This window comes from Protopterus annectens, chromosome 6.part0 (genome assembly GCF_019279795.1).
Source record: "Protopterus annectens isolate FY-2018-M chromosome 6.part0, PAN1.0, whole genome shotgun sequence".
NCBI lineage: Eukaryota > Metazoa > Chordata > Ceratodontiformes > Protopteridae > Protopterus > Protopterus annectens.
This window is the reverse complement of record NC_056737.1, coordinates 1,933,368,824-1,933,382,460: the sequence shown is the minus strand read 5'-3', so window position 1 is coordinate 1,933,382,460 and position 13,637 is coordinate 1,933,368,824. Positions and strand designations below refer to the sequence as shown.

General features: G+C 43.1%; 1 protein-coding gene across 2 annotated transcripts in view; it reads right to left on the bottom strand.

Moving 5' to 3' along the window:
- Nucleotides 1–13,637, bottom strand: part of PLCD4 (phospholipase C delta 4) — a 946,362-nt gene that overhangs the window by 25,690 nt on the left and 907,035 nt on the right. The window lies entirely within an intron of this gene.

Genomic DNA, 13,637 nt, shown 5'->3' with positions numbered 1-13,637 from the left:
AATAAACAGCAAAATTTAAAACTGATGTTTTGACCTCATTTCATCAGAGGTTAACCTATGATATACAAACTATTTCTTATGGCTGGGAATACTGTTGTCCTTATTTCGGTAAACTGAGTAGGTTCTAAGCATTTAATAGAATGTAATCAAAATAATTCTGCTGGGTTCATGTATCCAGGCAAGTCAAGGCCTGTATTTACAAAGGGAGCAAGTAAAAGAGAAACATATATATAAAACTAGGGGAATTCACCACAAGAGATATGCCAAGACAGGTACCAAGTCTGCTTACTTTGGCCAGGAGACAGATAGTGGTTGATTTAACTTTTCTACTACTTCCAGCAGCTTACAGTCTCCCACTTGTCTTCAGGAGTTTGATCCAGTGACCATCCCATGGCAAAGCTGGTATGAGATTGCTTAAAGTGTGGGCAAGTACTGTATTTAAAGTGTATATTTAGTTATTACAAAGTATCTTTAGGATTGTAAACATCCTTGCTGTAGATAGTGTTATTTTTTTGTGTATTTCTTCTTTAATATAAGATTAGGTTTTGCCACACAAATATGGGTTGCTTGTGCCACATGTTCTACAGTTTTGAATAAGACTGTTTCACCAAACATTGTTTTCACATATAAAAATGCATAATATAGTCTACCAAAAATGTCAAATCCTTTTCCCATCCATATGTTAAGAAACCACTACTGTTTTAAATATTGTAATGGCTGCTGTGGGCACAGGTGTGGAATAATGGAGTTTGCAGAGGCTTCCCCCTCAGTAAACCTTATCATAACCCTGGATAGTCCATTATTTCTCAGTAGTGTCCATCCCATTTGATTCTATTGCTTGCATGCCCCTGACAGTCCATTTATAATAGGTAGAGTAATCCTTGCCTTCCATTATGTTCATTTAACACACAGCTGTGCTATATCCATTTAGACAGTACGTCTGTGACTGTGCATTTACTATGCAAGTACATATTATGATAAGAATAAAGAATCATTGGTACTCATTACCATGTGTGTTTTATATATATATATATATATATATATATATATATATATATATATATATATATATATATATATATACACACACATATACATATAGATGTATGCCAGTATTGATCTACTACAATTGATTGAACAGCTGTCTATCAAGAATGTTAAAAAAATAAGTCATTGCTTTTTCAGGGGGGCAAGCTCCATTCACAACCACACCCCCAGCTAATTAAATACACCAACTCCCCAACTGAACTACAGTGATGAAAGGACAAATTCCCCAGTTCCCACCACCCTGTGATCCTGAACAAAAAAATGGCTGATACATTCAATTGGCTAATTTTCTGTCCACTGTACCATTTTAATTTTTCCCATTCGACAATTTTTTTCTTTCAACATCTTGTATGTAACCCATATATGTGTATGTATTAGTTGGGTTTGTGATCCATTTTCGCAATCTAAGGAACTAAAGAATCAAGAATAGTACATAGTGACAAAACAATTGGTAAAATTATGGTTTTCATTAGTAAATGCCTAATACATGTGTTAGTTTTGATGGTAGCTAAGCAGAGTTAACTGACAACGACAAAGTGCAACAAAGCAGTGAGAAAAGGTGCTCACAGTAAAGCTAACTGACTAAATGTTCATATAACATATAGATATATAAAATAGTCACTGCAACTGCTTTCATTGTCAATCACAAATTCTTAAACAATAAAGCTTCCTAATATGTCTAACTAGGCACACTGAAGCAAATAGCAGATGAAAAATCTAAATAAATGCAACAGCTCATACGTTCAGCAACAAAAGCAGAAAAACTTAACTCTACATATATTGTACAACTTTATTAATGTCTTCTTTTTAGGCAAAAGCTATTTCACCATAGCATTTAATGCATGTGTTAATATACAAGAGGTTGCATTAATTAATATCAAACAATGAGGCATGCATATCTGATAAACATCAGGAGGAGAAGGAACCTTGCATATACTTCACAGTATCCTTTTCAAACTTACAGACAGCCCTAACATGATGTTGCATGGTGCTCCAACACAGAGATGTGTACCACCCAAGTAAAGCTGGCTCTATGGCTATGTTGTATGCTAATATGGCAGTTAGAGGAAGATGTATATGCTAATTAGCCATGTGCTGTCTCTCCTGGAACTGCCTCCAGGAAGGCATCCAAGCACCAAAACTGCTTGGACATGTACATAAGCAAGACCAGCCCCACCACTCTGTGGTAGTGAAATTAGCCAAATAGCCAAAAGTCTGTGTTCTTATATTGACAAATAAACTAGTGCAAGGAAGGTGAGGTGGGGGGAGGTACTAGGCACCAGGAATACTGCACTTATTCCATACTGACACTAACAACAGCATGGGGATTGGGGAATGACCACTAGCCACAAGGGACACTACCATAATGCCATAACAGTAATTAAACTAATATATGGGTCAGGGGTGGAAGGGAGCAATAGACACCAGGGATATGACTTACAACATTGGACTGCATGTTTCCTTGACAGTGTAAGGCCATGAAAGGAGATATAGCAGAAGGTCAAACAACTCAGGAACAGGTATGGTGACTGTGGTGTTTGTGTTTGTGTGTGTTGGAATGTGTACTTCTGTGTGTGACAGAGTGACTGACAGCACAACCTGGTAGTAGCTATGGTTCAGAGACATGCAAATTAGCCAACAATGAAGTCTTTCCTCATTGGGGTTAACATGTCTCTGAATTGCAAAATATCACATTGTGGAAGCAGGACCTTCTAAATGCAAGCCTTTCTTGAATCTCCAGGATCATCTATTCAGGAACACATATGACAGAAAAATGTTTAATAAAATTGCATTTATCTCCATTCCTCAAACAATGATAAAATACCAGATAATCAACGCAAACTTGAACATAAATGCCTGCCTGACCTACCATGCAATTATCCAAATTAAGATTGCAGAATAGTCTGGATGCCCCTTAAAACAGAATTGTCTTGAATCATTTTGCTTTATCTTTTTAACCAAAAGGAGCCCCACATTTAATCATAATGATGTATTCGTATAATGTCATAACACAGAGATGTCAATTATTTTGGTGGGTTTACCTGCATAAAACATTCTACAGACTCACTAAGCTAAATTAACAATTGTCACCACATTGCAATTAAAATAGACTTTTTGATCACGAATATACATATCTAGTTGTATGAAACAGTTAATTGCAACCACACCTCTCAACTACCCACAATTTTGTAGTGACCATATTTTTGCCTCATATATTTGGTCTGCTCCTTATAACATTTGTGCTTTTCTGGTAAACCAGTGAGGGATAAAGTCACTAAATAATAACAGACATTTGAGTTTCAGATTTCATATCCTTCAGAAAATGCATGCTAATGCAAAACCTGTCATTTTAGTAAATGTCTAACTTTATAAGAGAAATATTTAAAATCTGACCTTGAGTTTTGGGCCTTTGAGCCCCCATTATTACGTTTTTTGGCTTAGTCCAGACTTTTTACACTAAACGTTTGAGTTTAAGTATATGTACAACACATTTGCAAATATTACTGCCTTTGCACATACATTTGCCTACATGTGATACAGGACAAAATAAGGAAATGTTTGGGTTTTAAAATCCAGTATATTTGTTCATTAGTATATCTGAGCAAAAGTGCTTTTGTAATGTGGAATTTGAAATTTTGGGTTGGTGGAGTGTTTTGTGGCTGCATGTCGGAAAAGAATTAAGGATAATTGATGGAATGAGAACATTTCTGAAAAGATGAATATGCAAAATAATAAGAAATTACTGGTTCAATTTAGGGCTGAGGTCTTGGCTAAGCATTTGATACAAGAACATTTCAAAACTTTGTCAAAAAATCCATCCAACCACAACCCCTTTTTTTTCCATTTTTGCACATGGGGTCAGGGGGTCACTTCAACAGTGACGATCATCTACAGCCCAAATTTCAGCATTTGCCAAGTGTGACTTTATTACATGGGAAAAGAGAAATTGTTAGAATCTTACGGCAAAAATGTGTTACTTTTGCAGTGAGGACAATCTCTTAATTAATGATTGTAATTAAAGACTTTAGGCTGGATTCAAAAAACCCTACACGGCTCTCTAAAACTGTGTGCGCTTCATTGATTTTCTATTCAGTAATCAGGTCTACATTTTGTGTAGACCCGCATAAACATGGTAACCATCATGGCATGCTAATTACAGCATAAGCAGGTGAATTGTATTCTAATCAACCAATTCAAAATGGAGGAGCGATTCAGCAAGCTATAAAGCAATCACGTACGCTTAGTGTAGGTTTTGGCTTTGAATTCCTTCTGGAATACAGCCATGGAAACTACACAACACTGAAATAATGTTAGGGGCTGCTGCTGCTCTTCTGCATGGGTATGTGCAACAGGCTCAACTCTATGCTTCTGCTGATAGATGTCGGCCAAAAAGGAGAAGCATGTTTAGACCTCATTTAACTTTTAATGGTCTGCATGAGGTGGAAATAGTAGAGCGCTACAGGGTAGATAGAGATGCACTCTAGGAACTCTGCAACCTCTGTCATCCTCAACTTGCAAGGGAAACCAAGGGGAACCAATACCTGTGTAGCACTCAGACGTTTAGCTACAGTAATCTTCCAGAGACCAACAGGGAACATGCTGGGGGTGTCACAGACATCAGCATCCAGGATGTGCACCCGTGTAAGCCTGTGTAGGACTGGCTAAGCCTGTGTGCGCGGATGTGCACCTGCCTAAGCCTGTGTAAGTCTGTGTGCACGTGTGTGTGCGTGTTTGCACTTCTTTGCGCGGCGCTGCCCCCTGTGGAAACAGAAAGGGAAAAGGAAGGAAAAGAAGTAGTAGGAAGTTAACCAAGGAGAACTAGCAGAGCTGCCAGATGAAATCAATCAGAATCAGCCAATTACACAGGCAGTACACTAGCCCAGCCCAGCACTTAAAGCTCTGCAAACAACATTCCCCCATGTTTTACTCAGAAACACTGCAACACTGCAGTATACAAAGAGAAGTGAAAACTTAAAAAGCTTTACTGAAACAAAAAAATATTAGGGGCTGCCATTGCTATTATAAGGCTACATGTGCAAGATGCTGAGGGTGGTGCCATTGCGAATGCTGCTGAGCACCCCACAGTAAGGAGATGGAGAAGAGTGTACAGACCCAAGGTAACTTACCAGGGGCTACATGAGCTGGAGATAGTGGAGCGCTATAGAGTGGACAGAGACCTCCTGCAGCAAATTGTTGAGCTGTGCAGGCCACGCCTCACACACAGAACCAACAGAGGGGAACCCATCCCAGTGGAAACCAAGGTATGTGTTGACCTAAGAATACTAGCAACAGGTACCTTCCAGAGACCAACTGGTGATATGATGGGGATTTCACAGGCATCAGCATCCAGGGTACTGCACCAGTTCCTGAATGCCATGTCAGCACATGTCGGTGATCATGTATATTTCCCCAATTCCCATCAGGCATTGGCCAGCAATATGCATCTCTTCCAGAAAATAGCAGAATACCCTGAGGTAGTGGGTGCAACTGACTGCATGCACATACACATCAAAGCACCAGCCGGTGAGTGGGGTAGGGCCTACATCAACTGCAAGGGCTTCCACTCCATCAACTGCCAGGTCGTGTGTGATGCCCAGGGCATAATACTGAATGTGTGTGCTGGCTGCCCTGGAAGCTACCACGATTCTTATATCTGGCATCTGATGCAGCTGTACCAGACATTTGCCAATGGGGACATCCCTGACGGTCACCTAGTGGGGGATGCTGGATACGCACTGGAGCCGTGGCTGATGACACCCATCAGAAATGCACACACACCTGAACACGAACTCCATAATGAGGCACACGCACAAACATGAAATGTAATTGAGCATGTGTTTGGGATGCTCAAGTCATGGTTCCGGTGCCTGGACACATCTGGTGGAGCCTTGCAGTACTCACCAACTACATGTACCCAAATTGTCATGGTATGTGCCATGCTACAAAATATGATCCTGTGAAAACAGCTGCAGCAGGAACAGCATGGGCAGGGCCAAACAGCCCCCCACCATTGCCAAGGCCTGCACAGGCACAGCGTGACTCGGAGGAGGAACAACCTCAGCCTTCCCCAGTAGGCAGAAGGAGGCATGCCCAGTATGCCTTGGCCTTGGCAAAAAGGCAATGCATAGCACATACACTGGCTCGATAGGAACCTTGGAAATTATACCTCTCTCTGACTCGCACATAAAATAAAAGGGATGCCTAACTTGGCACTACCTGTTTTCAAACATGTATAAGGAGTGTACTATGTGCATCCGATGTAGGCAGCCCTGCAGCACCACCTGAGGCATGATTGCCATGTTTTAAGCAATATAAAGCAGTGCTAAGCAGCTTTTACCACTATTTAGTATATGTAAACAAAATTGTCCGCGCTAACTAGCGCAACGTCGGGCAACATTGAGCAATGTTGGGCAAGGTCGGGCAATGTTGTGCAAAGTTGAGCAAAGTCAGGTAAACATGCTCATATTTGCTTTACTGTTCCTTAAACAGTCTGGTCTGCCCAGCATGGAAATAAAAAGCAGTGACAGGGCTCGAACCCAAGATACTGTGCACTATAGTCACAGTACTAAACCACTAAGCCATGACAGCATTACACTGGCATAGACACAGCAGGACAATTGTACACTAATGCAAACACAAAGAAATGCTGTATCATGACCCTAAAGAGGCATATGGGTAACCTCCCCCACAGGCCTACACAGACAGAGAACAGCAGGCCAGGTGGTGTGATGTGGGTTGGGTAGGCTATGAAGTCTCAATCTAATATACGTGACAATGGATGCTAAGATCTGTAGTACAGTAGTATGCCTCAAGCCAGTACGATAGGCAACAGTACAGACTGAAATGGTGTACCTTACATAGCAGTGCAGGCCTAGAAAATGTGTATAAGTGTCAGGTAAACCCCTCATCCTATGTACACCCACAGTAACAATCAGGTGTGCCCCCGGGTAGAAATGTACAAAGAATAGCTGTCCCCCCTGTATGTAGAAATGTTGATAAGTCTATGCAAAGTGTCTCATGGAAGCCCTGCAGGCACAGCATGATCCCTGTTGAGTTATGACACAAAGGTGAGCCCTGCAGTAAAAATACAACTTGATTTTCCACACACACATATAGTATAAATGTGTATACCGGGTGTGATCACACACTTCAGCAAATGCAGTGCATTTCATTCAGCAACACACTGAAAGGTCATACTGGGCATGCTCACACCATGTCTGAGTACAGCAGTGGGCCACACATATCTGGCAGTTGTATGTTTCACTCCAGGAATATTCACCAATCCTGGCTTTTGCACACAGTTGTATGAAAACAGACACATATAATATATTGGAATCCTGTCATAATCAAACTATATACCACAAGTACTTAAGTTGTTCACAGAAAGTGAAAAAGCAAAGAAGATCAATAAACTTGCAATCAGTATCATCAACAAACAATGTGCACCGCAAATATTATCCAATCCACGTTCTGGCAAAAGAATCCGTGAAGGAGTCCATAGAGAACCATGACGCTTCCTTCCGCTATGCCATAAATAGCAATGTACACTCATATATGTCCTGAGTCAGTACAAACTGTAAATGACTTACATTGCCAACATCCTGTCAGACAGGCCCATACATACATACCACCCTCTCACTGACAAAAGGCCCTATCATCATATCTGGAGATTGTGAAAGCACAGATATCACATATAGAATGGGTAAATAGCTCCTTCCAAACCTGAAAACACGGCATCTATGGGATTACATTGTTTCCCCTAGCTGTGTCATAAGTGAACTCCAGAACAAACAGAGCCTGCACCTGAACAGTCTGTTGAGACTCACCCTCTGTACAGGACATGAAACTGTTGAATGTGTTACAGCAACGTTTGACACACTCCACAGGTGTTGGTGCACAACAGAACATGGGAACTATTGTCTTTTATAAGCCTACTAAGCCTGATCTGCAAGGCCATGGAGTCCATCATGATGGAACTCATAAACAGAGCTATTGGGAGCCCACAAAACCCAACCCTACCAATTTTGGTTTAGTCTTGGGCAGATCATGGTTCCCAAAACCTGCTAGACTGTTTACAAGGCAGTCACCCAGGACATACATCAATGAAATGAGCTACACATGTCCCACATAGACCTTGAAAAGCCCTTTGCCAGCATCCCAGACATATGTCGTATCCACAAAATCAACAACCTGTGCATAAATGCATCAGTCATCTGATGGAGTGCCAACTGGGCACAGATAGATCGCACAAGGTAAGAATCGTGGTCTCCTGTACAAGCTGGTAACAACAGCTGTCCCCCATGGCTCAGTCCTGGGACCCCTACTGTCTGGTGTATACTTTTTAGAAATACAGTCAAACACACGAGGGCTATGTTCAGCAAAGTTTGTGGATGACTGCCAAAAAGTTGTCATAATCGAGGTTTGGGACAACAGAGACATTTGGCTTAAACTCTGGTGTCATTCAAAGGGGATCCAATGTCTGTCTGCCTGGGATGACATGCTGGACAAGCCACGCTGCTTCGCAAGGGACGGCTTGCACTTGTCACCCCTGGGATTCCGGATTTTGGCAAAGGCTCTTGCCACCCCCATAGTGCCTTTTTTAGGCAAGGCTCAAATTCTAAACCTACCACCCTAGAACACAACAAAGAAAAAAAACTAAGGGTAATGCTGCTCAATGCCAGAAGTCTCAACCTCAAGATGCACGCACTCGAGGCCCTTCTCAGTATGGAGAACATCGATGTCTGTGCTGTGACAGAAACCTGGTTCAAGGCTCCTGAGAGCACCCCAGCACTATCAGGTTTTACCTCATATCATGCGTTCGCCCCAAAACCCGGACAATACCAAGAAAGGAGGAGGGGTATCCATATTCATCAAGGACACCCATACCTCTAGATTGGTGGCAACGCGATGCATCGGAAACCATCCAGGTGCAATTAACCATAGGCAAGACTGCTCTGCAATTTGTAGCATGTTACAGGCCACCTCGCAAACTCAGGAACCTCATATGGCCTTCCTGAAAACACTGGAGGGGATAAATGTATCTCCGAACACCATCATACTAGGTGACTTCAACTACCCTAATATAGACTGGGAACACTACTCAAGCCCAAACACTCTAGCCCAAAAGTTCATGGAATTCATAAACTCAAATGCCATGGAACAACTAGTCACCATCCCCACAAGAGGAGAAAACATACTTGATCTCATCATCACGAACATGGGAGCACAATGTTCAACGCCGGAAGTATACCCCTCTGTCATATACAGAGGGGTACAGACCCATACAGACCCAACTGATATTGCCAACCCCTCACTGGTGAGATCAGATCACAAACTAATCTCGCTGGAGGTCCTCATCCCGCCCCCACCCAAAATAAAAAAGACCACAGTAAAGAACTTCTCGAAAGCCGACTTCACACTTCTAAAGACTAGTGTGGTCTCCTTTAAGGCCCCTGAGCCGGCGGTAAACATTACTCAAACCACTGAATCACTTACAAATGACTTCTACCAGCACCTGCAGGGCTGCATGGATCAGGCAATCCCAAGCAAAACAAAGACTCTTTGTACCAAAGGCAAGCGTCCAGTCTGGTGGACCCCAGCCATAAACAAACTCTACAACAAAAGGAGAAAGCTACTACAAGATAGAGCAAAATCCTTAAAAGGTAAGACACCACTGATCACTATAAGTAAAAAGCTAAGAGCTCTCATAAAATCATTCAAAGCTAATTTTGAGAAAAAAATAGCTAAGGACTCTAAAGACAACCATAAGGCATTCTTCAGCTATGTCAGAAACCTGGGAGGAAACTCCCAGATATGCTCAGAATTAGTTCAAAATGATGTGAAGATTACTGATCCTACAGACATTGCCAACATACTGGCTGACAGGTTCAGTGCAAACTCCCCTCCCCTAAAGGAGAGATATCTATACCAAATGATTGTAGCCCCCCAAACATCTCTAAAGCCCAGGTGAGAACTGCTCTCTCCAAGGCAAAGAACACAGCATCCATGGGACCTGATGGTGTCCCCGGCTGTGTGCTCCATGTACTCAACGAGGAACTAAACCCACAGTTAGGACAGCTGTTTAATCTTAGTCTCACCTCTGGATACGTACCCAGGGAGTGGCGCACAGCGACTGTGGTCCCACTCCACAAAGCGGTGCCTCCACCGACCCTGGAAATTACCGTCCCATTAGCTTGACAAGCCTTATCTGCAAAGCCATGGAGAGGATCATAATGGATCTCATAAATAAAGACATAGGGAATTTGCAGACTTTGGATCCAACCCAGTTTGGCTTTGTCAAAGGCAGATCATGCCTCTTAAACTTGGTTGACTTTTTCGAAACAGTCACCAAGGCCATTGGCGAAGGAAAGGCAGTCCATACAGCCTACCTAGACCTGGCGAAGGCTTTCGATACAATACCCCACTCGGGCATCATTGATAAACTCATCAACTTAAATGTAAACCCATACATTACAAGATGGGTTGCAAACTGGCTGAGTGACAGAACCCACAGGGTCAGAGTTGCTGGCGCCATGTCAGACTCAAAGCCTGTCACAAGTGGTGTCCCACAGGGCTCAGTCCTGGGCCCACTCTTGTTTGGCATCTACTTTTCTGAAGTACAAGCAAACACAGGAGGGTTATGGCTGACAAAGTTTGCAGATGACTGCAAACTGGGCCGAGTTGAAAACACATCCGACACAGATATCCTTCAGAAGGGTCTCACAGAAATGGATAACTGGTGCCAGAGCCATGGCCTAAAGTTAAATGCCAAGAAATGCATAGTCATACCCTTCGGGAAAAATATGGTTACCCCTAGCTACCATATAGGAGGCAATCCCCTGATCACAGAAGAAGTTATCAGGGACCTGGGAACCCAGGTGGACAGTAGCCTCTCATTCGACACCCATATTGCTAAAGTAGTTAGGAAGACCTTCTACATTGCCCACCTTATCATGAAGGGATTCACATCTAGATCAAGGAAAGTCATAGTCTCCCTATACTCATCACTCATCAGACCAATGATCGAGTACAATGCCCCATTTGGAATGTATCTGACCCGACACTTGCAGCAGCTGGAGAGGCCACAAAAGTTCCTCACCAAAGGATAAAGGGTCTCAAAAATCTGTCTTATGCTGCCCGACTGAAAGAACTCCAGTTATATTCAGTTGCTTACCGCTTGCTCAGAGGTGACCTATGCCTGACATACAAGGCCATGTCAAACCCAGATTTGATGAACATGCTTCATCTCAAAAAATCTAGATCCCTCAGAGCCACAAGGGCGGGAGACTTATACCTCGACACGGTTATTAATAGGACATGCTGGAGGGATAGATTCATCACCCAAAGACTCCCTATGCTGTGGAACAAAATCCCGGTTTATGTGAGGCAGAGCACCTCGCTGGCCTTGTTCAAGAGGAATCTTGACCAATGGATGGGGGATCGCAGATACACCCCAGGGGTTACCTCAGTGTCACTGCTCGACAGGGGCACAGCAAAATAATGGGCATAGTTTCTCCAAACTAAAGGGGTGGCGTAAGCCACAAAACTATGGGCTAGGCTTGTAAATGCCCTCGGGCAGATAGCCTAGTATGAACCTATGAACCTATGAACCTAATATAAAGGTCCTATCAAACACCATTATATGAGGATATTACAACTACCCAAACACTGAGTGGGAGAATTACTTGTGTACAACGTCCTTTGCCCAATGTTTCCTAGAGTTGAAAACCCAAACACCCTGGAACAGCTGTTCACCATGCCCACTAGAGGTGACAACATACTGGACCTGATCATCACCAACATGGGGTACCAGTGTTCCACGGCAGAGATAAACCCCTCGCTGGTAATATCAGATCATAAAGTGATCACACTGGATATCCACATCCCACCCCCCACCCCCAGTCAAGGAAACCACTGTGAATACATTTTCAAAAGCAAACTGTACACTTCCCAAGACCAAAGTGGAAAGTTCCAAAGCCCCCTTGCTATAGGATAATGCTATACAATCTGCCGAATCATTTACAAGTGCATTCTATGAGCATCTACAGGGATGCAGGGATTGAGACATGGCAAATAAAACCAAGATGCACTCCTCCAAAAACAAGAAACCAATCTGGTGGTTGTCGCCCATAAAAAAGCTATACAACAGAAGGAGGAAATGAACACATGATAGAGCAAACTTCACAAAAGGAAAGCCATCACTGATCATTATTAGGAAGACACAATGATTGCTCATAAAAGAATCCAAGGCCAGCTTCTAAAGACAAATAGCCAAGGAATGTAAGAATAACAACCACAAATCCTTCATTAGCTATATCAAATATTTAGGTGGCAACTTCCAAATATGCTGTCAGCTACTGACAAATGGCAAGAAATACACTGAACCAACTTACATTGGCCACATCCTGGGGGACAGGTTCAGTGCAAACTCCACCGCCATCACCCCCAAAAGGGCCTGTGTCCATCCCAGAAGAATGCAGAGCCCCAGACTTCATGGACATGCAGGTAAAGACAGCCCTCTCCAAAGCTAAGAACACAGCATCAATGGGACAGGATGGTGTTCCAGGTTGCATCTTACACCAGCCCCAAAAGGAACTACACCCTCACCTACATTCACTGTCCAGACTCAACCTTACCACAGGCTATGTACCCAAAGAATGGCATACACCAACAGTCATCCGGCTCCACAAAGGGGGTGCCACAACAGAACCTCAAAACCTTTGCCCTATAGGTCTTCTCAGCCTGGCCTGCAAAGCTATGGAGCAAATGATCATGGAACCCATAAACAGAGACATTGGGGACCTGCACACACTGGACTCTACCCAACTTGGCTTTGTTAAAGGCAGGCCCTGCCTCCTAAACCTAGTTGACTCATTTGAAACAGTTACCAAGGACATAGATGGAGGTGAAAGTAGTCCACATAGCCCACCTGGACCTCAATAAGGACTTTTGACACCATTCCCCACTCTGTCATCATGGACAAGCTTACCAGCTTGAACATTAACAGCTATGTCACAGGATGGGTGAGCAACTGGCTCACAGATCAAACACACATGTTCAGAGTTGCGGGTGCCATGTCCGACTATAAACCAGTCACAAATGGCAACCCACAGGTCTTGGTCCTGGGACACCACCTGTTCAGTAGATACTGCTCAGAGGTACAGGCAAGCATGGGAGGAGTATGGCTGAACAGGTTTGCAGATGACTGCTAACCGTGGTCCATAATTGACTCTATGGCTGACACAGACATCCTCCAGAAGGGTCTTACAGAGACAGATACCTGGTGTCAAAACAATGCCCTCAAGCAGAACGCCAAAGAATGCATAGTCTTCCCCTTTGGATAAAACAAAGTGCACATAAATTACCACATAGGTGGTAATCCAGTATATACAGAGAAAGTAATTATGGCTCTGGGGACCCAGGGAGATAGTAAACTCTCCTTTGATGATCACATGGCCAAAGTGTTTGAAAATTCCTTCTATGTAGCCCACCTAATGTCACCTAAAGTAACCCACTTTGTCTAGTCTGATGATGTCACCGTCCTACAAATATACCTGTGGAAAGGTGAACTCACAGTAATGTGTATAGCG